This window comes from Moschus berezovskii, chromosome 8, assembly GCF_049115385.1.
Source record: "Moschus berezovskii isolate FMDL1 chromosome 8, NW_MosBer_1.0, whole genome shotgun sequence".
Taxonomy (NCBI): Eukaryota; Metazoa; Chordata; class Mammalia; order Artiodactyla; family Moschidae; genus Moschus; species Moschus berezovskii.
In genome coordinates, this window is record NC_142467.1 from 58,227,691 (window position 1) to 58,249,503 (window position 21,813).

Below are 21,813 nucleotides of genomic sequence, written 5' to 3' on the forward strand. Positions count from 1 at the left end.
CAAGAAGCCAGGGCTTATGCGTTATGCTGGGAGAGAAATAAAATTTATTTCCTGCGGACATTTGGAGTCCTGTTGAATCTATCATGCTCTGATTCCTTTTTCATGTTGCTGCAGTTAAAAAGTGATAGTTTTATGTCTGATTTTCAGAGGCGCTGAACACAGAATAAGAAAAAATTATATAAATGCCACATTTTACTTTTCCTGTCCTTCTAAAGCTCTTATAAGAGGTTTAGAACCACTTTCTGTAATAGCAACTGCTGAAGTGCTGGGTAGTAAGTCAATCTCTCAGGTCGGGGAAGGAAAAATCTCAGCTCCAGAACCAGCCACAACATTGTAGACATGGCTGACTCTGGCCAAGGCCACACCTCTGTGGATAAACCTACCAGTCTTCTACTAGGACTTTTATTGGTCCTCCAAATCTGTCATTTTCTTCTTTTCTCAGACCTACCCTCTGTAGTGCTAGTAAGTGCACATATAAAGTTTTAATTACTTCACAACCTTAAATGGTTTTAATGGCATTGAAAGTGGTCTAAGAGCTTCGAAGGAAGCCATGGTTTCTGTTACATACTCTCTATACGATCTAGTGGCTTGTGAATGCTTAACAAGAGGCTTTGACAGCTATTATTTCCATGGACTATTTCCTAGCCCAGAGCTAGGGGACTATTCTGAGGTCAGACTTTTAAACTAGGAAACCTCCCATCCTTTACCATGCTAAATAACAGAAGGGCCAGGAAGCATTAACATTTCATATCTCATGATTCCAAGCATCTGAATATATATTATTTAAAAGATAAATCTAGGTGTGGTAAATATACACAATGGAATACTACGAAGCCATAAAAAGAATGAAATAATGCCGTTCTCAGCAACACGGATGGAACTAGAAATTATCATTCTAAGTAGAATAAATCAGAAGGAGAAAGACAAATACCATATACCACTTATATGTGGAATCTAAATTACAGCACAAATGAACGTATCTATGAAACATAAGCAGACTCACAGACATAGAGAACAGGCTTGTGGTTGCTATAGGGAAGGGGAGGAGGAAGAGGGATGGAGTGGGAGGTTGGAGTTGTAGCAGATGCAAACTATTATATACAGAATGGATAAACAACAAGTCTTATTGTATGGCACAGGGAACTATATTCAATATCCTGTGATAAACCATAATGAAGGGAATATGAAAAAGAGTATATATATGTGTATGTGTGTATATAAAACTGAAACACTTTGCTGTACAGCAGAAATGAACACAATAGTGTAAATAAACTATACTTTAATAACTTTTTAAAAAAGATAAATCTACACACTTGACATGGAAATTGAAACAAATATGGAACTTGAGAGATGTTAAATTAAAACATTAAAAATTCAGTATTGAGGAGAATTATGTCAAGTACTTTAAGGAACTGAGAAATCATGATTTCCCAGTATTTGGACAGGAACACTGCCAAACAACACCTGATAGTAGTAAATTAATTGGTTTATATCAGTAGCTAGGGATTGCATTTGCCTATGTCTGCCTAGGAGCTGTGTGGTTTTTTGGCTTTTTTTCCTATTAAGCATTTGACGACTAGATGTAATGAAGAAACAACACTAAAATAATGATTTACATTTGCATTACTGGTGTTTGAGTTGTTGTCACACATTTGGGCACATTTGATTGTCACCATAATCACAGCAGCTTGCAGGGAAGATTTAGGGTGCTTCCTAACTTTACCACCTATCATTCCATGTGGCTAAAAACAGCTCACATGCATCCTGGAAGCAGCAAAGCAATTATACAATATTAAGAAGATGACTGTCTAAAATATCTTCATCTATGGTCTGAAAGGTCCTTTGGAATCGTGCAGATGCTTAAGAAGATTACTATTTTTTTTAAAGCAAATTTTAAATTTTGTCAAAAGGACCTTTGACAGTTCATTGAGGTTCCTGTTAATAAAGTTTAGAAAAATCAACTATTCCTGTACCTCTCATGTTCCCTTTAGCAGAGCTCTGCTTCATCATTATCAGAGTTATGTTTGTCTCTGCTTCTAATTCTTTTCTGAGCTCCTTCCTTCAGAGGCACATGAAGTCTCCCTGATGACTGCTCCCTGATGACTTTGGAGAACAGTTTTCCATCTCCACCTTCCCAGAAAAGGGAGAAACCAGCGAATGTATTTCTAGTTCCAACAGGTCAATCTGTACCTCCTATCTGAATCACCAGGTGGGCAGGCTTGAGTGCATGTACGCACATACACACACTCTCAGTGACACCTCCCAGGCTCAAATGCCTGCATCAGGAACAGGACTCTTTGTCAATTATAGGAAACAATTAATCATGTTTCCATTTGGTCTCTTCAGAGACACCTCCTGATCCATAGCCTTTCAGTCCAGGTTCATTCCTCATGTTGTAGCCAAAAGTCATTCGTACAAGCAGCTTCCCCTCTTCCTTACCCCATCCTGGCCAGGGGCACAAAGATGATGCCCGTGGTCCACTGAAGAAACCCCACCTGATGATTTGCTTAGTTCAGCAGGGGCAGGTTTGACCACTGATGAGAAAGGGCAGAAATATTCTCTCTGCAACCCCTCACCAGCTCTAAACTGCATGGCCATTGCCTCAAGTGGCTTTGCAAAACAGGAACAGACAGACAGACAGACAGACATCTACACCCTGTGCAGAAATGCCAGAAGTCAGAACAGAAAAGGATTCCTTTTCATCCAGCAGTCTTCTGATTGCAGAGGAGTGTCTCTGAGCCATGACCTGCTGTTTCCCTGCCAACTGGGGCCTCAAAATAAACAGGAATCTGCTCAGACGGGCTAGTAGTCCATTCAGTGCAGCCATTTGCCCCAAGACAAACCATGTTAAAATAACACCCAAGAGAGCTGCCGCTGCTGTTTGCTGTCTCTGCTTCCCTTCCCCGCTGACCACAAGCTCTGTGTCCCTGGGCCTGCTGTTGGCTGCCCAAGGCTAGGGGTACTCCGTGTGCACCCCTGTGGGCAGGGTCGGTGCAGGCAGCTGTCTAAAGGCAGGTCCCCTCTGCCGATCAAAACGGGGCTGGAGAGAGACCTACAGGCTGCATGCTCAGCCCCCTGCCTGCCTCCCTGCTTCCCACACAGCCCTGCAGGACTGGGAGCCGGCTCTGGAGTATGGTGTTTGGAGGCGGACCAGCAACCTGATGTACATGCCACGGCCCGTCCCCTCTCCCCACACAGAGCCGCAGTCACCAGGAGGTGCGGAGAGCCAGCTTGGGGCTGCTGGAGAAGCAGTCACAGCACACTGACAGTGAAAACGCAGGGCGGATGAGACTGAGAGGATCCCCTTTCCCTTCGACTGGAGAGCAAAAGCCCTCAGCCTGCAAGCTGTTCAGGTAGGAATCAGGGTTTCTACTCTTGGGAGCAGAAAGCAGGTTATATACATCCAGTGCTGAGGTAGAGAGAGAGAGAGTGTGTGTGTGTGTGTGTGTGTGTGTGTGTGTCTGTCTGTCTGTCTGAGTGCAAGCATAAGGCTTCTTGGGGGAAAAAAAGGCTGGCTAACATCACAGACATGTAAAAAATAGCACCTGGAGTGCAGAGCCTGTAAGAACAATCATGCAGCATGCTTCCTCCTGTATCTTCATCCCCCACTGCCGGCCATGAGGACCGGAGGGGGCAGAAGGCTCTCATTCACTAAAACCTTTGTGGTTTGGCAGGACTCTGTGGCCCTACTGAACATGGCTAGCATTATTTTGCTTGTCATACTCACCCTCTTAAGTAGCCTGGAAATTCAGCTGTCTTAGAAACCCTGTCTACTGGGTGGGCACCTTAGATTTAGTCAACATTTTGATATAAATGTTAGGCTGAAATATGCAATTATCTGAGTATGCTTGAGAGGGTGGTATTCCAGTGGCCCCTGGTCACCTGGATTACTTCCTACCATCCTTCTAATCTCCTCTGAAAATCACACTGTCATCTCAGTGCCCCTCCAGATAGGCACCGGCAGGGAGGGAACGGGAATGGCTAGCCATTGGGCACATTCTCTGGCACTGATGCTATCCACACCCACGTCACTATTACATGCTGAAAGTATGCAAGGCTTCTAGATAGAACATTCAAAAAATCCAGACCTAAAAACATCAAGGACCCATTTTTCGAGAGGGCACATACCTATCTCATCTATCAGGTGCAAGAGCTCCCTCTGTGCTCTCTCCATTTGTTTAAATCCACCCCCACCTTCCTGCTGTGGTGACTAGTACTCTCCCTTTCATTTGCTCTAGGGACACAATTGTTCATGATTTAGCTCCATGAACACTGGTGGGCGGACACAAGCATCCGGGTTCTGACTGAGGGTGACCCAGCCCAGTGGTGGCAAAGGGTTAGAGAGAAATCAGCTAGGCTGAATGGTGTCTAGCAAAGTGGCTGTCTGGGTGAATGAATGTGGATTTTGGTGGAGACTGTGATTCACAGTCACAAACTTCCTTTGTTTTCTTTGTGTTGGTCATTGAGGGCTCTCAAGGAAATTCCCCTTTTGAGATCATGTATCTGAAGGCAAATTTGCCAAATCTGCTGCTAAGGGCAATGGGTAGACTCAGGGAAACTGTTTTCTATTGATGTTGACTTTTTAGCACAAAGAAAAGGATTTGCAAATGTAGTAGTATATCAAAAGCAAAGTTAACACACAAAAAATTAAGGGAGAAGACACTGAGTTACTTAAAAACTTCATCCCAGACCTGGTGTGCACATATGCATATACACCTTGCCAGCTTCCAAAAAGGATTCAAGGAGGAATTATCCAGTTGATTAAGTGGCTTGATTTCATAGTCAGGCAGCACAAAGTCTAATGATGATATTTCCATGGTGACAGTGGACAGACACCTATACGCTCCATCTGTACCCAGAGAAGGGACGTCTAATGTCAGGACAGAGATGTGTTTGCTAACTCCGCTGATGTGCATTCTGTGGATCCTGAATAAATGGCTAAGGATCGTGGAGCTGCCAGCCTCACTGTACCAGCTTCCAGCAGTCAGGGACCATGCAGAGGGGAAGGCACACCCCTTCCATGTCATCAAATAGGCACTGCATGGCTAATGAAATACTCCTTGATTTAAGCTACTGGAAAAATAGTCTGCAGCCATTCAGGCTACAGACACACCCTGTTTTAGGTAAATGGAAGGGTTGGGGGCGGGAGGAGAAGGGGACGACGGAGAATTAGATGGCTGGATGGCATCACCGACTCTGTGGACATGAGTTTGAGTGAACTCCGGGAGTTGGTGATGGACAGGGAGGCCTGGCGTGCTGTGATTAATGGGGTCGCGGAGAGTAGGATACGACTGAGTGACTGAACTGAACTGAACAACTATCCATGACATTTATTTTTTTTTTAATTTTTTAAAATTTTATTTTATTTCATTTTCATTGGAGGCTAAATATTTTAAAATATTATATTGGTTGGTTCTGCCATACATTGACATGAATCCGCCCCGGGTGTACATGAGTTCCCCTTCCTGAACCACCCTCCCACCTCCCTCCTCCCCTTATTCTCCCTCTGGGTCATCCCCCCACACCAGCCCCGAGCATCCTGTAACATGCATTGACCTTGAATTGGTGATTCATTTCACATATGATAATATACATGTTTCAATGCCGTTCTCCCAAATCATCCCACATTCAACCTCTCCCACAGAGTCCCAAAGACTGTTCTATACATCTGTGTCTCTTTTGCTGTCTGGTATACAGGGTTATCATTTCCATCTTTCTAAATACCATATATATGCGTTAGTATACTGTATTGGTGTTTTTCTTTCTGGCTTACTTCACTCTGTATAATAGGCTCTAGTTTCATCCACCTCATTAAAACTGATTCAAATGCATTCTTTTTAATGGCTGAGTAATACTCCATTGTGTATATGTACCAAAGCTTTCTTATTCATTTGTCTGCAGACGGACATCTACGTTGCTTCCATGTCCTGGCTATTATAAACAGTGCTGCGATGAACATTGGAGTACATGTGTCTCTTTCAATTCTGGTTTCCTCAGTGTGTATGCCCAGGAGTGTGATTGCTGGATCATATGGCAGTTCCATTTCCAGGTTTTGAGGAATCTCCACACTGTTCTCCATAGTGGCTGTACTAGTGTGCATTCCCACCAACAGTGTAAGAGGGTTCCCTTCTCTCCACACCCTCTCCAGCATTTATTGCATGTAGACTTTTGGATAGTAGCCATTCTGACTGGTGTGAAATGGTATCTCATTGTGGTTTTGATTTGCATTTCTCTGATTATGAAGGATGTTGAGCATTTTTTCATGTGTTTGTTAGCCATCTTTATGTCTTCTTTGGGGAAATGTCTGTTTAGTTCTTTGGCACATTTTTTGATTGGGTCATTTATGTTTCTGGAATTGAGCTGCAGGAGTTGCTTGTATATTTTGGGGATTAATCCTTTATCAGTTGCTTCATTTGTTATTATTTTCTCCCATTCTGAACGCTGTCTTTTCACCTTGCTTATAGTTTCCTTTGCTGTGCAGAAGCTTTTGATTTTAATTAGGTCCCATTTGTTTATTTTTGCTTTTATTTCCAATATTCTGGGAGGTGGGTCTTGGAGGGTCCTGCTGTGATTTATGTCAGAGAGTGTATTGCCTACGTTCTCCTCTAGGAGTTTTATAGAATCTGGTCTTACATTTAGCTCTCTAATCCATTTTGAGTTTATTTTGGTGTATGGTGTTAGAAGTGTTCTACTTTCATTCTTTTACAAGTGGCTGACCAGTTTTCCCAGCACCACTTGTTAAAGAGACTGTCTTTTCTCCATTTTATATTTTGCCTCCTTTGTCAAAGATAAAGTGTCCATAGGTGCGTGGATTTATCTCTGGGCTTTCTATTTTGTTCCATTGATCTATATTTCTGTCTTTATGCTAGTACCATACTGTCTTGATGACTGTGGCTTTGTAGTAGAGCCTGAAGTCCGGCAGGTTGATTCCCCCAGTTCCATTCTTCTTCCTCAAGATTGCTTTGGCTATTCGAGGTTTTTGGTATTTCCATACAAATTGTGAGATTATTTGTTCTAGTTCTGTGAAAAATATCGTTGGTAGCTTGATAGGAATTGCATTGAATGTATAAATTACTTTGGGTAGTATACTCATTTTTACAATATTTATTCTTCCAATCCACGAACACAGTATATTTCTCCATCTACTAGTGTCCTCTTTGATTACTTTCACTAGTGTTTTATAGTTTTCTATGTACAAGTCTTTTGTTTCCTTAGGTAGATATATTCCTAAGTATTTAATTCTTTTCGTTGCAACAGTGAATGGAATAGTTTCCTTAATTTCTCTATTTTCTCATTATTAGTGTATAGGAATGCAAGGGATTTCTGTGTGTTGATTTTATATCCTGAAACTTTACTGTATTCATTGATTAGCTCTAGTAGTTTTCTGGTAGAGTCTTTAGGGTTTTCTGTGTAGAGGATCATGTCATCAGCAAACAGTGAAAGTTTTACTTCTTTTCCAATTTGGATTCCTTTTACGTCTTTTTCTGCTCTGATTGCTGTAGCCAAAACTTCCAGAACTATGTTGAATAGTAGTGGTGAGAGTGGGCACCCTTGTCTTGTTCCTGACTGTAGGGGAAATGCTTTCAGTTTTAAACCGTTGAGGATAATGTTTGCTGTGGATTTGTCATATATAGCTTTTATTATGTTGAGATATGTCCCTTCTATTCCCACTTTCTGGAGGGTTTTTATCATAAATGGATGTTGAATTTTGTCAAAGGCTTTCTCTGCATCTATTGAGCTAATCATATGATTTTTATTTTTCAGTTTGTTAATGTGGTTACATGAGTTTGAGTGAACTCTGGGAGTTGGTGATGGACAGGGAGACCTGGCGTGCTGTGATTCACGGGGTCGCAGAGAGTCGGAAACAACTGAGCGACTGAACTGAATCGAACTGAACTGAACTGAATGTGGTGTATTACATTGATTGATTTGCAATATTGAAGAATCCTTGCATTCCTGGGATAAAGCCCACTTGGTCATGATGTATGATCTTCTTAATGTGTTGTTGGATTCTGATTGCTAGAATTTTGTTAAGGATTTTTGCATCTATGTTCATCAGTGAAATTGGCCTGTAGTTTTCTTTTTTTGTGGGATCTTTACCAGGTTTTGGGATTAGGGTGATGGTGGCCTCATAGAATGAGTTTGGAAGTTTCCCTTCCTCAGCAATTTTCTGGAAGAGTTTGAGTAGAATAGGTGTTAGCTCTTCTCTAAATTTTTGGTAGAATTCAGCTGTGAAGCCGTCTGGACCTGGGCTTTTGTTTGCTGGAAGATTCCTGATTACAGCCTCTAGTTCCGTGCTTGTGATGGATCTATTCAGATTTTCTATTTCTTCCTGGTTCAGTTTTGGAAAGTTGTACTTTTCTAGGAATTTGTCCATTTCTTCCAGGTTATTCATTTTATTGCCATATAATTGCTGATAGTATTCTCTAATAATCCTTTGTATTTCTGTGTTGTCAGTTGTGATCTCTCCATTTTCATTTCTAATTTTATTGATTTGGTTCTTCTCCCTTTGTTTCTTGATGAGTCTGGCTAGTGGTTTGTCAATTTTATTTACCCTCTCAAAGAACCAGGTTTTGGCTTTGTTGATTTTTGCTGTGGTCTCTTTTGTTTCTTTTGCATTTATCTCTGCTCTAATTTTTAAGATTTCTTTCCTTCTACTAACCCTGGGGTTCTTCGTTTCTTCCTTTTCTAGTTTCTTTAGATGTAGAGTTAGGTTATTTAGTTGACTTTTTTCTTGTTTCTTGAGGTGTGCCTGTATTGCTATGAACTTCCCCCTTAGCACTGCTTTTACAGTGTCCCATAGGTTTTGGGTTGTTGTGTTTTCATTTTCATTCATTTCTATGCATATTATGATTTCTCTTTTGATTTCTTCTATGATTTGTTCATTATTCAGCAGCGTGTTGTTCAGCCTGCCCATGTTGGCATTTTTAATAATTTTTTTCCTGTAATTGAGATATAATCTTACTGCATTGCGGTCAGAAAAGATGCTTGGAATGATTTCAATTTTTTTGAATTTACCAAGGCTAGATTTATGGCCCAGGATGTGATCTATCCTGGAAAAAGTTCCATGTGCGCTTGAGAAAAAGGTGAAATTCATTGTTTTGGGGTGAAATGTCCTATAGATATCTATTAGGTCTAACTGGTCTATTGTATCCTTTAAAGTTTGTGTTTCCTTGTTAATTTTCTGTTTAGTTGATCTATCCATAGATGTAAGTGGGGTATTAAAATCTCCCACTATTATTGCCTTGTTGTTAATTTCCGCTTTCACACTTGTTAGTAATTGTCTCACATATTGTGGTGCTCCTATGTTCGGTGCATAAATATTTATAATTGTTATATCTTCTTCTTGGATTGATCCTTTGATCATTATGTAGTTTCCTTCTCTGTCTCTTTTCACAGCCTTTGTTTTAAAATCTATTTTATCTGATATGAGTATTGCTACTCCTGCTTTCTTTTGGTCTCTATTTGCGTGGAATATCTTTTTCCAGCCCTTCACTTTCAGTCTGTGTGTTTCCCTCATTTTAAGGTGGGTCTCTTGTAGACAACATATATGGGGGTCTTGTTTTTGTATCCATTCAGCCAGCCTTTGTCTTTTGGTTGGGGCATTCAACCCATTTACATTTAAGGTAATTATTGATAAGTATGATCCCGTTGCCATTTTCTTTATTGTTTTGGGTTCGAGTTTATACACACTTTCTGTGTTTCCTGTCTAGAGAAGATCCTTTAGCATTTGTTGGAGAGCTGGTTTGGTGATGCTGAATTCTCTCAGCTTTTGCTTGTCTGTAAAGCTTTTGATTTCTCCTTCTTATTTGAATGAGATCCTTGCTGGGTACAGTAATCTGGGCTGTAGGTTACTTTCTTTCATCACTTTAAGTATGTCTTGCCATTCCCTCCTGGCCTGAAGAGTTTCTGTTGAAAGATCAGCTGTTATCCTTATGGGAATCCCCTTGTGTGTTATTTGCTTCTTTTCCCTTGCTGCTTTTAATACTTGTTCTTTGTGTTTGATCTTTGTTAATTTGATTAATATGTGTCTTGGCGTATTTCGCCTTGGGTTTATCCTGTTGGGGACTCTCTGGGTTTCTTGGACTTGGGTGATTATTTCTTTCCCCATTTTAGGGAAGTTTTCAACTATTATCTCCTCAAGTATTCTCTCATGGTCTTTCTTTTTGTCTTCTTCTTCTGGGACTCCTATGATTTGAATGTTGGGGCGTTTAACATTGTCCCAGAGGTCTCTAATATTGTCCGCATTTCTTTTAATTCCTTTTTCTTTTTTCCTCTCTGTTTCATTTATTTCTACAATTCTATCTTCTAGCTCGCTTATCCTGTCTTCTGCCTCTGTTATCCTACTGTTTGTTCCCTCCAGAGTGTTTCTGATCTCATCTATTGCATTATTCATTGTATATTGACTCTTTTTTATTTCCTCTAAGTCCTTATTAAACCTTTCTTCCATCTTCTCAATCCTCTTCTCCAAATTATTTATTTGTAACTCCATTTTGCTTTCAAGATTTTGAATCATTTTCACTATGAAAATTCGAAATCTTTATCAGGTAGATTCCCTATATCTTCCTCTTTTGTTTGTGTTGGTGGGCATCTATCTTGTTTCTTTACTTTCTGGGTATTTCTCTGCCTCTTCATCTTGCTTATATTGCTTTGCTTGGGGTGGCCTTTCCCTCTTCTGGCCGTTTGTGGAGTTCTCTTTATTATGTAGTTTCCTCGGTGTGTCTGGGGTTGGACGGGTGACTTGTCAAGGTTCCCTGGTTAGGACAGCTTGTGTCGGTGTTCTGGTGGGTGGAGCTGGATTTCTTCTCTCTGGAGTACAATGAAGTGTCCAGTAATGAGTTATGAGATGTCAGTGGGTTTGGAGTGACTTTGGGCAGCCTATGTATTGAAGCTCAGGGCTATTTTCCTGTGTTGCTGGAGAATTTGTGTGGTATGTCTTGCTCTGGAACTTGTTGACCCTTGGGTGGTGTTTGGTTTTAGTGTAGGTATGGAGGCGTTTAATGAGCTCCTATCGATTAATGTTCCCTGGAGTCAGGAGTTCTCTGGTGTTCTCTGGATTCGGGCTTAAGCCTCTTGCCTCTGGTTTTTGGTCTTATTCTTGGAGTAGCCTCTAGACTTCTCTAGCTGTCATTTCCAAGGTGGTTCCCTCTGTTTTAGCTTCTGTTTGCTTGTCTCTTCAGTGTCTAATTTCCGCCCTGATACTAGGGGGTGGGTGAACACTTTCTAAGGCTCAGTTGTTCAGTCGTGTTCTGGGAAGGGAGGAACACTGCAGACAAATATCTCGGGCATCTGTGGGGAGTGCTCGCAGCGTCTCGGCCACACTGGGTTTGCCCCTGCTCACAGCACGTGTGCTGTCCCAGTCTACACTGCACAGGCTCTAGGTTGCTCTGCTGGGAACTCTCCGAGGCTGGCACTGGGTTGTATGCACTTCCCAGGTCTGAGCGGCTCAGGTTCAGGTCCTCGGGTACTCCACACAGGCGCAGACTTGGTTGGGCCTGCGTTTTGTGCCTTCCCTGGTCTGAGCAGCTCAGGTGACCAGGTGTTTGATGAGCGCAGTTGCTGCGACTTATCGCCTCCCCAGTCCCTGCCGCTCGGTTTTCTGGGTGTACAACTGGCGCACCTTCTCAGGCAGATGTCGACTGGCCCGAGCCCAAGAAGTCTTGATTAGCAATGGAGCCTACCTGCAGTTTGTTTCAGATTCCTTTCTGGGGCCCTGGTTGCTCCCTTCGGCTCTGGCTGCCCTCCCTTGCCTGTCTCGGAGGTGGATGGGGGATGGGCCGACCGCAGCCGGCTCGCTCTGCTCAGCCCTTTGTTCTGTGAGCGGGGCTGGCAGAGTCTTAGGTTAGAGCTTTCCGCCTTTTCGTGGGGAAGCTATCCCAGTCTGCTTTGCTATCCCAGTTCTCTCAGATTGTTCTCACGGCATTCAGGCCCAGTCCTCCCTCTAAGCAGTTCAGTCAGCTCCTCCCTGCTCAGCCCTTGCTTGCTAATGGCGTATGCAGGCGTCTGTGCTGCTTCTCTGCTGGGAGTTACCGTTTGGTGGGTAATCTGTGGGTTTTAATTATTTCTTTCTTTTTCCTCCTGGTTATGTGGCCCTCTGAGGTTCCAAGGCTCGCCACAGATTCACCAGTGAGAGTGTTGCCTGGTGTTTGGAAACTTCTCTCTTTTTAAAGCCTCCCTTCCCGGGACAGAGCTCCGTCCTTACTTCTTTTGTCTCTCTTTTTATCTTTTATGGTTTTTCCTACCTCCTTTCGAAGACAATGGGCTGCTTTTCTGGGTGCCTGATGTCCTCTGCCAGCATTCAGAAGTTGTTTTGTGGACTTTACTCCGCGTTCAAATGTTCTTTTGATGAATTTGTGGGGGAGAGAGTGGTCTCGCCATCCTATTCTTCCGCCATCTTGTTCCTTCCGCCTATCCATGACATTTAAAGTATAGGTGAATGACTATTTTTCCTAAAGAAAAGTATCACTCATCAGGTTCATCAAATACTGTGGCAAAGTGTCCCATGGGACTGGATCCAGCCTATCCAACTATAGAGAAAGGCAGGGACTTAACTGGGTGGGCAGGTAAGAGCGAATGAACCTGGGCTGGCAGGATGTCCAACTCAGCTGGGAGGTAAAGGAGTCTGAGGCACAGGAACAAGGACAAGCACCTGGCCTACAGCAGGAGAAGAGGGAAGGAGGGGAGGGTAATTACCTTGATTCCTAAATGTTACCACTTGAGAGGCCAGCAGAACAGTGGTTAAGAACATAGACTCTGCATGTAGGAAGAAGCCAGGATTCAAATTCAGACTCTGACACTAACTAGTCCTGTGACCTTGTGCCTTAGTCTTCTCATCTATAAAATGGGGCAATAAAGTACTAGCCTTATAATTGAAAGGCTCAAATGAGTAAATGCTCATAGCTCAGTGGCTGGTTTATAGTGAGCAAAATTTAAGTATCTGTTGTTATTATTGAAAGGTGAGTTCTGAAAAGGCTGCTCACAATTCCATTTGTTCCAAGGTCCAAGTGACTCTCTGTGTGACCACCAGTGCCACGTTCTGGGAAACACGGAGATGCTTTTGCTTGGTGTGGTGTTTTGCTTACATTTCTGAGCTTTTAGAATAGAGAGAATACCATTGAAACATGTATATTATCATATGTGAACCAGATCGCCAGTCCAGGTTTGATGCATGAGACAGGGTGCTTGGGACTGGTGCACTGGGATGACCCAGAGGGATGGGATGGGGAGGAAGGTGGAAGGGGGGTTTAGGATGGGGAAAACATGTAAACCCATGGCTGATTCATGTCAGTGTATGGCAAAACCAATACAATATTGTAACGTAATTAGCCTCAAATAAAAAGAAAAAAATAGAGGAGCTTCTGTGCTGGTGGTCAGCACTTCTTGAGCCTTTACATGAGCCAAGCACCATTCTTGACTCTGTATGTGACCATGCCATATTCTAGTAACAGCTCCGTGAAGTGGGGCTCTCATGGCTGCAGAAATTGAGCTTGGTGGGTTTGGCCATTTGCCTATGGTCACACAGGTAAAAAGTGGCAGAGCAGAACTTTCACCTAGGCTGTGCTCCTAACTGGTGTGTCATCTACATTTTGGGGGATCACTGGAGGTGTTCTGAGAGGCAGGTAGAGTTTGGTGACAGATGGACTTCAGGAAAAGATGATTCTTGAAGGCCCTAGAAAGTAGGCCAGGATTTGGAAGCTCTGTCAAGAGATGGCAAGACCCTGGATTGGACTGGAAACAGAATCTCAAGCTTGAGGACTCATGACCTTGGGACTGGGTGTTTAGGAATAAGACATGAACACAGGCCCTGGGGGATAAGGTGGGCCACAGGCTTCCTGCAAGAGGATGGTACCAAGAAGAGAGAAAATGGTGCCTAACAACAGAGACAAGCACACAGCAAGGGTGCTGGGCCAGGGCTCTTGACAAACCTCTAGCCTAAGGTCAGAAGTCATCTTGAGCTAAGCCTAAGGTCAAGACTAGGTGACTCTATCCATGGAGAGAGGAGGAATGGGCAATAAAGAACTTAGAATCTGGGCACAGTGAAGTTTATAGTCATGCAAAAGACTTGATTTGCTAATGTAATCTCTCTAAATTGAATGTTCAAAACATGACACAGAGATTTGTTTTATGCATCGTTGCTCAACTCCACCTCTCTGACTTTACCTAAGGAATGCTGGTGATGGGAAGGTATGCCTATCTTATACCAGAGCTCTGTAGATGTGGGGATTACTGATGGACAAGACTCACCCTTTCTGCTCCAGAACCTGTGGTCTGGCCCAGGCATTTTCAAACTTTAATGTGCATAAGAATCACATGGGAGCTTGTTTAAAACACCAGATTCATAGAGAACAGTGTTTTGGTTGCTAAAGGGAAGCTGAGTGCAAAGAATTGATTTTTTTGAACAGAGGTGTTGGAGAAGACTCTTGAGAGTCCCTTGGACTGCAAGGAGATCCAACCAGTCCATCCTAAGGGAAATCAGTCCTGAATATTCATTGGAAAGACTAACGTTGAAGCTGAAAAACTCCAATACTTTGGCCACCTGCTGAGAAGAACTGACTCATCTGAAAAGACTCTGATGCTGGGAAAGATTGAAAGCAGGAGGAGAAGGGGACGACAGAGGATGAAATGGTTGGATGGCATCACTGACTCAATGGGCATGAGTTTGAGTAAACTCTGGGAGTTGGTGATGGACAGGGAGGCCTGGTGTGCTGTAGTCCATGGGGTCACAAAGAGTCGGACACAACTGAGCAACTAACTGAACTGAAAAGGAAGGAGGAGGAGGAATGGAATGGGAGTTTGGGATTAGCGAATGCCAATTATTATATACAGAATGGATAAACAACAAGGTCCTACTCTCTTTCTCTCTCTCTCTCTCTCTCTCTATATATATATATATATATATATAGAGCACAGGGAACTATATTCAATGCCCTGTGATAAGCCATAATGGAAGAGAATATTTTAAAAATGTATATACACATATAACTGAATCATTCTGCTGTACAGAAGAAATTAACACATGATAAATCAACTATATTTCAAAAAATAAGTTAATTAATAATAATAATAAAAACCTGTTGGACTTCTCTGGTGGGGCAGCAGATAAGAATTTGCCTGCCAACGCAGGAAACATGGGTTCGATCCCTGCCCCAGGAAGATCCCACAGGCTGTGGAGCACCCAAGCCTGTGAGCCACAACTACTGAGTCTGTGCACTGCAACCACTGAAGCTCATGCACCTAGAGCCTGTGACCCGCAACAAGAGCAGACTCCTTAGTGAGAAGCCTGTGCACCACAAGGAAGGGCAGCCCTCACTCCCGGTAACTAGAGAAAGCCCATGCAAAGCAACAAAGACACAGAGCAGCCAAAAATTAATTTAAAAATGTTAAAACATCAGGTTCTTTGGAACTACCCACACAAGTACTGATGTAGCTGGGTTCACAAGGGGCCCAGGATTCTGCATTTCCTGGGTAGGGCCCAGCTGGTTCTGATGCTTTCAGTCGACAGGTCACAGCTGAAGAAGCCCAGGGTTCACTGTTGATCAGGTTCCCTGTCCTCACTGCTTTTAATGAGAACAGAGTCGTGTGGCCTGAATCGTGGTGATTAGCCTCTTTTTGGACTTGGCCTTCTTCTTGAACCACCGTTTTCTTAGGCTAAACCTACATGGTGGGAACAACAGCAGCAGCCCACCTACTGCTACTAAGTCATCAGGTGCTGGCTCAGTGCTAAGCCCTTCAAACCATCCCATAAGTTATCCCATAATACTGTTACTATCACATTTCACAAGTGAGGGTAAAGACCTCACTGCTGGTATGTGGCAGATCTTGGATAGGAACCAAGACCCCACAGATCTCCATGCATAGCCATGGAGCCCCTCACAAATACGTGAGGGTAGCTCTTTGTCAGTTCAACCCTCTTTTCTAACCCTTCAGTGTCTTTCTCCTCTTCATATTCCTATCTTGTCCTCCCCCATCCCTAGACTCCCACATAATTTCTTCAGAAGATGATGTATCCTTATTGTTCCCTATTTTTATCTCATTCAATAAGCCAAAAAGGGTGGGAGCAATGGGTAGTTGGAAGGTAGTATTTATGGGTTGAACTGTGTCCCCCCTCATATTCATAGGTGGAAGTCCTACCCCCAGTATTTCAGTATGTGACCTTATTTGGAGACAGTGTCTTGACAGAGGTCATCAAGTTTAAATGAGGTCATTAGGGTGGATCCTAATCCAGTATGATTGGTCTCCTTTTAAAAAGGGGAAATTAAGCCACAGTGACACACACAGAGGGAAAAGGACATGACAAGACACAAGGAGAAGATAGTCATCTACATGTCAAGAAGAAGGGCCTGGACCACATCCTCTCCTCACAGCGCTCAGGAGAAACCAACCCTGCGAATACCTTGAATTTGGACTTCTGGCCTTCAGAACTGTGAGACGAGAAATTTCTGTTGTTTAAGCCACTCAGTCTCTGTAACAGTCTTGTTACAGCAGCCTTAGAAAATGATCATAGTAGGAATCAGATCTCCTCTTGAGGCCCTGGGTCTAGGGTGATCTAGTTGACCAACACATCTTGCCAAGTTGTGGCAACTATTTCTTTAACTCTGAATGCTTTTCTGTTGACTTAAATAGTGTTCTGGGGAGCCACAGGTAAGCCTGAGGCCAAGGAAGAAAGAAGGAATGGATAGGACTATGGGAAGGAAAAGCAAAGAAAACAAGAAGGCAGGAGGACACAGAGAAAGAGGAGAGGGTGCAGACCAGGATGGGCAGCCTGGAGTCCACTCCTGAGCAGTCCAGATCAGGAGGTTCATTCTTGGGCCCTCCTGTGTGCCAGGAGCAGGCTGCAGAGACTGGGACCAACAGTTCCAACCTGCATGAAACAAGAGGCTAGGTGAAGCCATTAATATTCATCCTGCACGAATTCTCCTGAGTGGTCCCCCTGAAAGCATAGGGCAGCATGCTGGACCAAGTCAGGGTGTCTGGAAAAGCTTCAGTGACAAAGTGATGCTTGGGATCAGATCTGGAAGGTGGGCAGGGGTCAGATGGGTGAGGGCTGAATGTTTCAGGTGGAGAGAATGTTACCAAAAATGCAAGTCCATGTGCCTGAACCATTGCTGCTGCTGCTAAGTCTCTTCAGTCGTGTCCGACTCTGTGTGACCCCATAGATGGCAGCCCACCAGGCTCTCCCGTCCCTGGGATTCTCCAGGCAAGAACATGGGAGTGGGTTGCCATTTCCTTCTCCAATGCATGAAAGTGAAAAGTGAAAGTGAAGTTGCTCAATCGTATTCGACTCTTAGTGACCCCATGGACTGTAGCCTACCAGACTCCTCCATCCATGGGATTCTCCAAGCAAGAATACTGGAGTGGGTTGCCATTTCCTTCTCTGTCCAAACCACAGTGGGGTCAAACAATACCAAAACGTCAGAGTTTGGAACAGAGAAAGGTTTATTGCAAGGTCATGCAAGGACATGGGTAGCTCATGCCTTATTTAAAATCCCAAATTCCCCAAAAGCTTTCAGCAAACCCATTTTCTGGGAAAGGTGAAGGAGGGGCGTGGTTAGCTGTTGCAAATTTCTTGGTGTCAGATCCTTTGTTCTGGAGGTCAAGTCATTGTCAGGTAACCGTGTTCCTGTAAATCTCTAACAAATAAATATTATTCTCTGTTCTGACAAGGGCCAGGTCCCAACTTTCCTCCTCCTCCTCCTCCAAGGTCCAGATATTGGCTAAAAGGAGGCAGAACTGAGTTGGCAGCTCCCGCAGGGCCAGGTCCCCAGACCCTGTCCAGCCATCATCGCTGAGGGAGCCAGGTGCCCAGGACACAGTGACCCTCAGGCTCCTCAGGCCGCCCAAACCAAGGGGGTGGGAGGTGGGGGCGAGGGCGGGCCCACAAACTGTCCCATGTAGACTGCCATAGCCATTCGTTAACAGAGGTGGGGGTGGGGGAGAGGTTCACGGTTGGCTGCCTCACAGCCAATGGGTGGCCCTGGTGAGGACACAGCCCCTCGCCTATTCCCCGAACCTCCAGCTCACCTGCTGGACCAAGGCTGTGTGAGCTGAAGGGCCCCAGGGAGAAGGCTAAGATCACCTTCTTACCTCATTCTACACCTGACGACAACCATTACTGGTTGAATTTTTTCACTAACGGCCCCTCACTGACAGTTGGTCGCTTGTGGGTGGGGCCCACCACGGCACCAACCAATGACTGAACAGGACTACTAAGGGTTGCTTAGTGCCAGTTGGTTGATTGTCACTGCCCCGCCAACAAATGGCTGGGCAGGACCAATGGGCCATGGTAACCCTTGCCTGGTAACAGGGTGCAGGGTAATAGCACAGAGGGTTGGCTGTGTCCTAAGGGCTGCACTCTGTCCACGCTCTATTACAGGCAGAGCATGAGGGAAGATCACATGGTGTGAGAAGTATGGCTTCACCAAGGAGCGGAGGGGAGGCTGTGTGGCTAGAAGGCAGGGAAGAAGAGGTACAGAAGGAAGCTGAACCATGGTGGCCATGTTGAGGATTTTGGTCCTTTGCTGAGAGCCACAGAAAGTCAGAGAAGGAGGCAATCCTCTGTAGGGTAAACTTTTGATTTCAACAAAGGGCAGAGAAGTTGATGGCGTGATTCAACAGTGGTTCAGCCCCGAAGGAAGACAGCAGGCTTCCTGAGCTCATAAACTTAGTGCTGGGTACATTGCCATTAGGGAATAAAGTTCCAGACCTCTTCCCCAATAGTGTTCTAGCCGTGGTCCCCTCAACAGCACGTTCTAGGTGTTCGTCATGGCCCCACGGTTTTGTTGTTTAGTTGCTAAGTTGTATCTGACTCTTTGACCCTATGGACTGCAGCATGCCAGGCTTCCCTGTCCTTCACTATCTCCCTGAGTTTATTCAAATTCATGTCCATTGAGTGGGTGATGCTATCTAACCATCTCACCCTCTGCTGCCCGCTTCTCCTCTTGCCTTCAATCTTTCCCATCATCGGGGCCTTTTCCAATGAGTCGGCTGTTCGCATCAAGAGGCCAAAGTGTTGGAGCTTCAGCATCAGTCCTTAAAATGAATAATCAGGGTTGATTTCCTTTAGCATTGACTAGTTTGATCTCCTTGTAGTCCAAGGGACTCTCAGGAGTCTTCTCTAGCAACACAATTCAAGAGCATCAATTCTTCGGCACTCAGCATCCTTTATGGTTCAACTCTCACATCTGTACATGTCTACTGGAAAAACCATAGCTTTGATTATATGGACTTTGTCAGCAAAGTGATGTCTCTGCTTTTTAACATGCTGTCTAGGTTTGTCATAACTTTCCTTTCAAGGAGCAAACATCTTTTAATTTAATGGCTGCAGCCACCATCCAAAGTGATTCTGGAGCTCAAGAAAATAAAACCTGTCACTGCTTCCACTTTCCCCACTTCTAGTTGCCATAAAGTGATGGAACCAGATGCCATGATCTTAGATTTTTGAATGTTAAGTTTTAAGCCAGCTTTTTCACTCTCTTCTTTTACCCTCATCAAGAGGCTTTAGTTCCTCTTGGCTTTCTGCCATTACAGTGGTGTCATTGCATATCTGAGGTTGTTATATTTCTCCCAGCAATCTTGATTCCACCTTGTGATTCATGCAGCCCAGCATTTCACATGATGTACTCTGCACAGAAGTTAAATAAGCAGGGTAACAATATACAGCCTTGTCATATTCCTTTCCCAATTTGGAACCAGTCTATTGTTCCATGTCTGGTTCTAACTGTTGCTTCTTGACTTGCATACAGGCTTCTCAGGAGACAGGTAAGGTAGTCTGGTATTCCCATCTCTTTAATAATTTTCCAGTTTGTTGTGATCCACACAGTCAAAGGTTTTAGCATAGTCAATGAAGCAGAAGTAGATGTTTTTCTGGAACTTCCTTGCTTTTTCCATGCTCCAATGCATGTTGGCAATTTGATCTCTGGTTCCTTTGTCTCTTTGAAATCCAGCCTGTACATCTGGAAGTTATTGGTTCATGTACTGCTGAAGCCTAGCTTGAAGGATTTTGAGGTTCACGTACTGCTGAAGCCTAGCTTGAAGGATTTTGAGCATAACATTGCTAGCATGTGAAATGAGCACAACTGTACGGTAGTTTGAACATTCTTTGGCATTGCCCCTCTTTGGGATTGGAATGAATACTGACCTTTTTCAGTCCTGTGGCCACTGCTGAGTTTTGCAAATTTGCTGACATACTGAGTGCAGCATTTTAGAGTCTAAATAGGAACCACTGTCTCCCATTGATGAGGTTAATTCAAGACCTTGGGAGCAGGGCCAGGCTCAGACTGGGGTTGACCAGGCAGCCAAGCCCAAACTTCTTTGGCATCACTTGAAGGACACACAGAGATCTCATGAATGTAACCTCTCCTTTGCCTGCTGAATCTTTCCTGAAGCTACAGGAACAGGTCAGCAGTATGCAGGCTCATTCAGCAGGGCTGTGGAGAATGGCTGAGATTCAAGTTTTGAAGAAGCAAGAAATGGGGGCAAGAAACCCAGGCAGACCCCTTATGGCAAAGGGTGGAAGTGGGCAGACAAAGGTATGAAAATAGGCATAGAATATAAAGAAGGAGTACAAAGGACTTAAAGCCAAAATGTGCCTTATTCAGAATTTCACATGAGAATCAGAAAGATAGGTCTGCGGCAATGGAATTCCAGCTTGGAGGTTGTAGCCCTCTCAGGTGTCTTCCCTACCAGACACACACACACCATTCCCATCACTCAGAAACTTCTCATTGACGCCAGCCACTGTTGACATAAACCATGAGTGAGTCCTGATGTCAAATTGAACGCCATGCCTTTGCCATATGTCCTGACAGTCACAAAAGAATTCCCTTCCTTTTCCTTCCAGCAGAGGAGCTAGACTTGCTTAGCAAGGATGAGTTCCTGGGGCAAGTGGAGTCCACTGTGGAGAAGTCCACTTTGGAAGCCTGGAAAAATCCAGTCTTTTTGTGTTATTCATGCTCAGAGATGAATAACTCCTTTTGGCTGATGGGCATCAAAGGCAAACAAGTGATGTCAGGCCCCCAGAAGGGTGACATTGATCCAGCCCATTCCTGCCCTTGCACCCAGGGAGGAGTGGACAAAGCCACTCACCCCGTTCTTGGCTACCAGGTCCATGGGGGCGGAAGTAGTGTCTGCACTGATTAATCAATGAGCACAAAGTGCTGCTTCAGTACCAACCAGGGACACAAAGAGCTGTTCGAAAACCAGGCTGTGCTTGTTCTTCCTTAGAATCTATGTCAGAATTTTGAAATGGCAATTGGAGGAAAGTTGGGAATGACCACTGCAGAGCACTCCCTGGAGTCTACATGGCAAGCTGCAGCCCCAGGAGAGCATATCCCTGGTTCAGAGTTCAAGGCTGGTATGGCCCTGGCTTCTTTGTCTTCAGTGCTAAGGTGGTGTTTAGGTTAAAGGAGCAAAATGGTCTTCCTTAAGCCTTTATTGGTTTTTCATGTTTGAAATGCTAATGGGGATGTTTCTGGGACAGAGATGCAGGTCAGCCTCAGGATGGTTTCCTCCCAAGGGTAAAATCCCCACTTGGTTGGCCACACAGAATGAGCTGCCGTTTTCCAAGGCTGGTCCTGGGATGTCTCTGCCGAAGATTCAGGAGGCAGTGTCTTAAGTTCATTGGAAAGGGAGCTGATGTGGTAGACCAAGAATTCTCCTGATGCCTCCACTTCCGGCCCATCTCTCTCATCATCTTTTTCTTATTTCAGAGTGACAGTCTGCAGGGCGTGAGGATAGGAGTATACCAGTTGGGGCAGGCAGGACTGCTTGGGTTTGAATTATGGTTCTGACACACAAGAGCTGTAAGGCCCTGGC

At 44.2% G+C, this 21,813-nt stretch overlaps 1 protein-coding gene across 2 annotated transcripts in view; it reads left to right on the forward strand.

The window, feature by feature from the left end:
• Nucleotides 1–21,813, forward strand: part of FGF1 (fibroblast growth factor 1) — a 136,153-nt gene that overhangs the window by 11,956 nt on the left and 102,384 nt on the right. The window contains exon 2 of one of the 2 annotated variants that reach the window (XM_055431380.2): nt 3,199–3,353. The exons of the other annotated variant lie outside the window; for it this stretch is intronic. The gene's annotated coding sequence lies outside the window, so the exon portion shown is untranslated. The remainder of the gene's footprint in view (nt 1–3,198; nt 3,354–21,813) is intronic. 2 annotated transcript variants of the gene reach the window in all.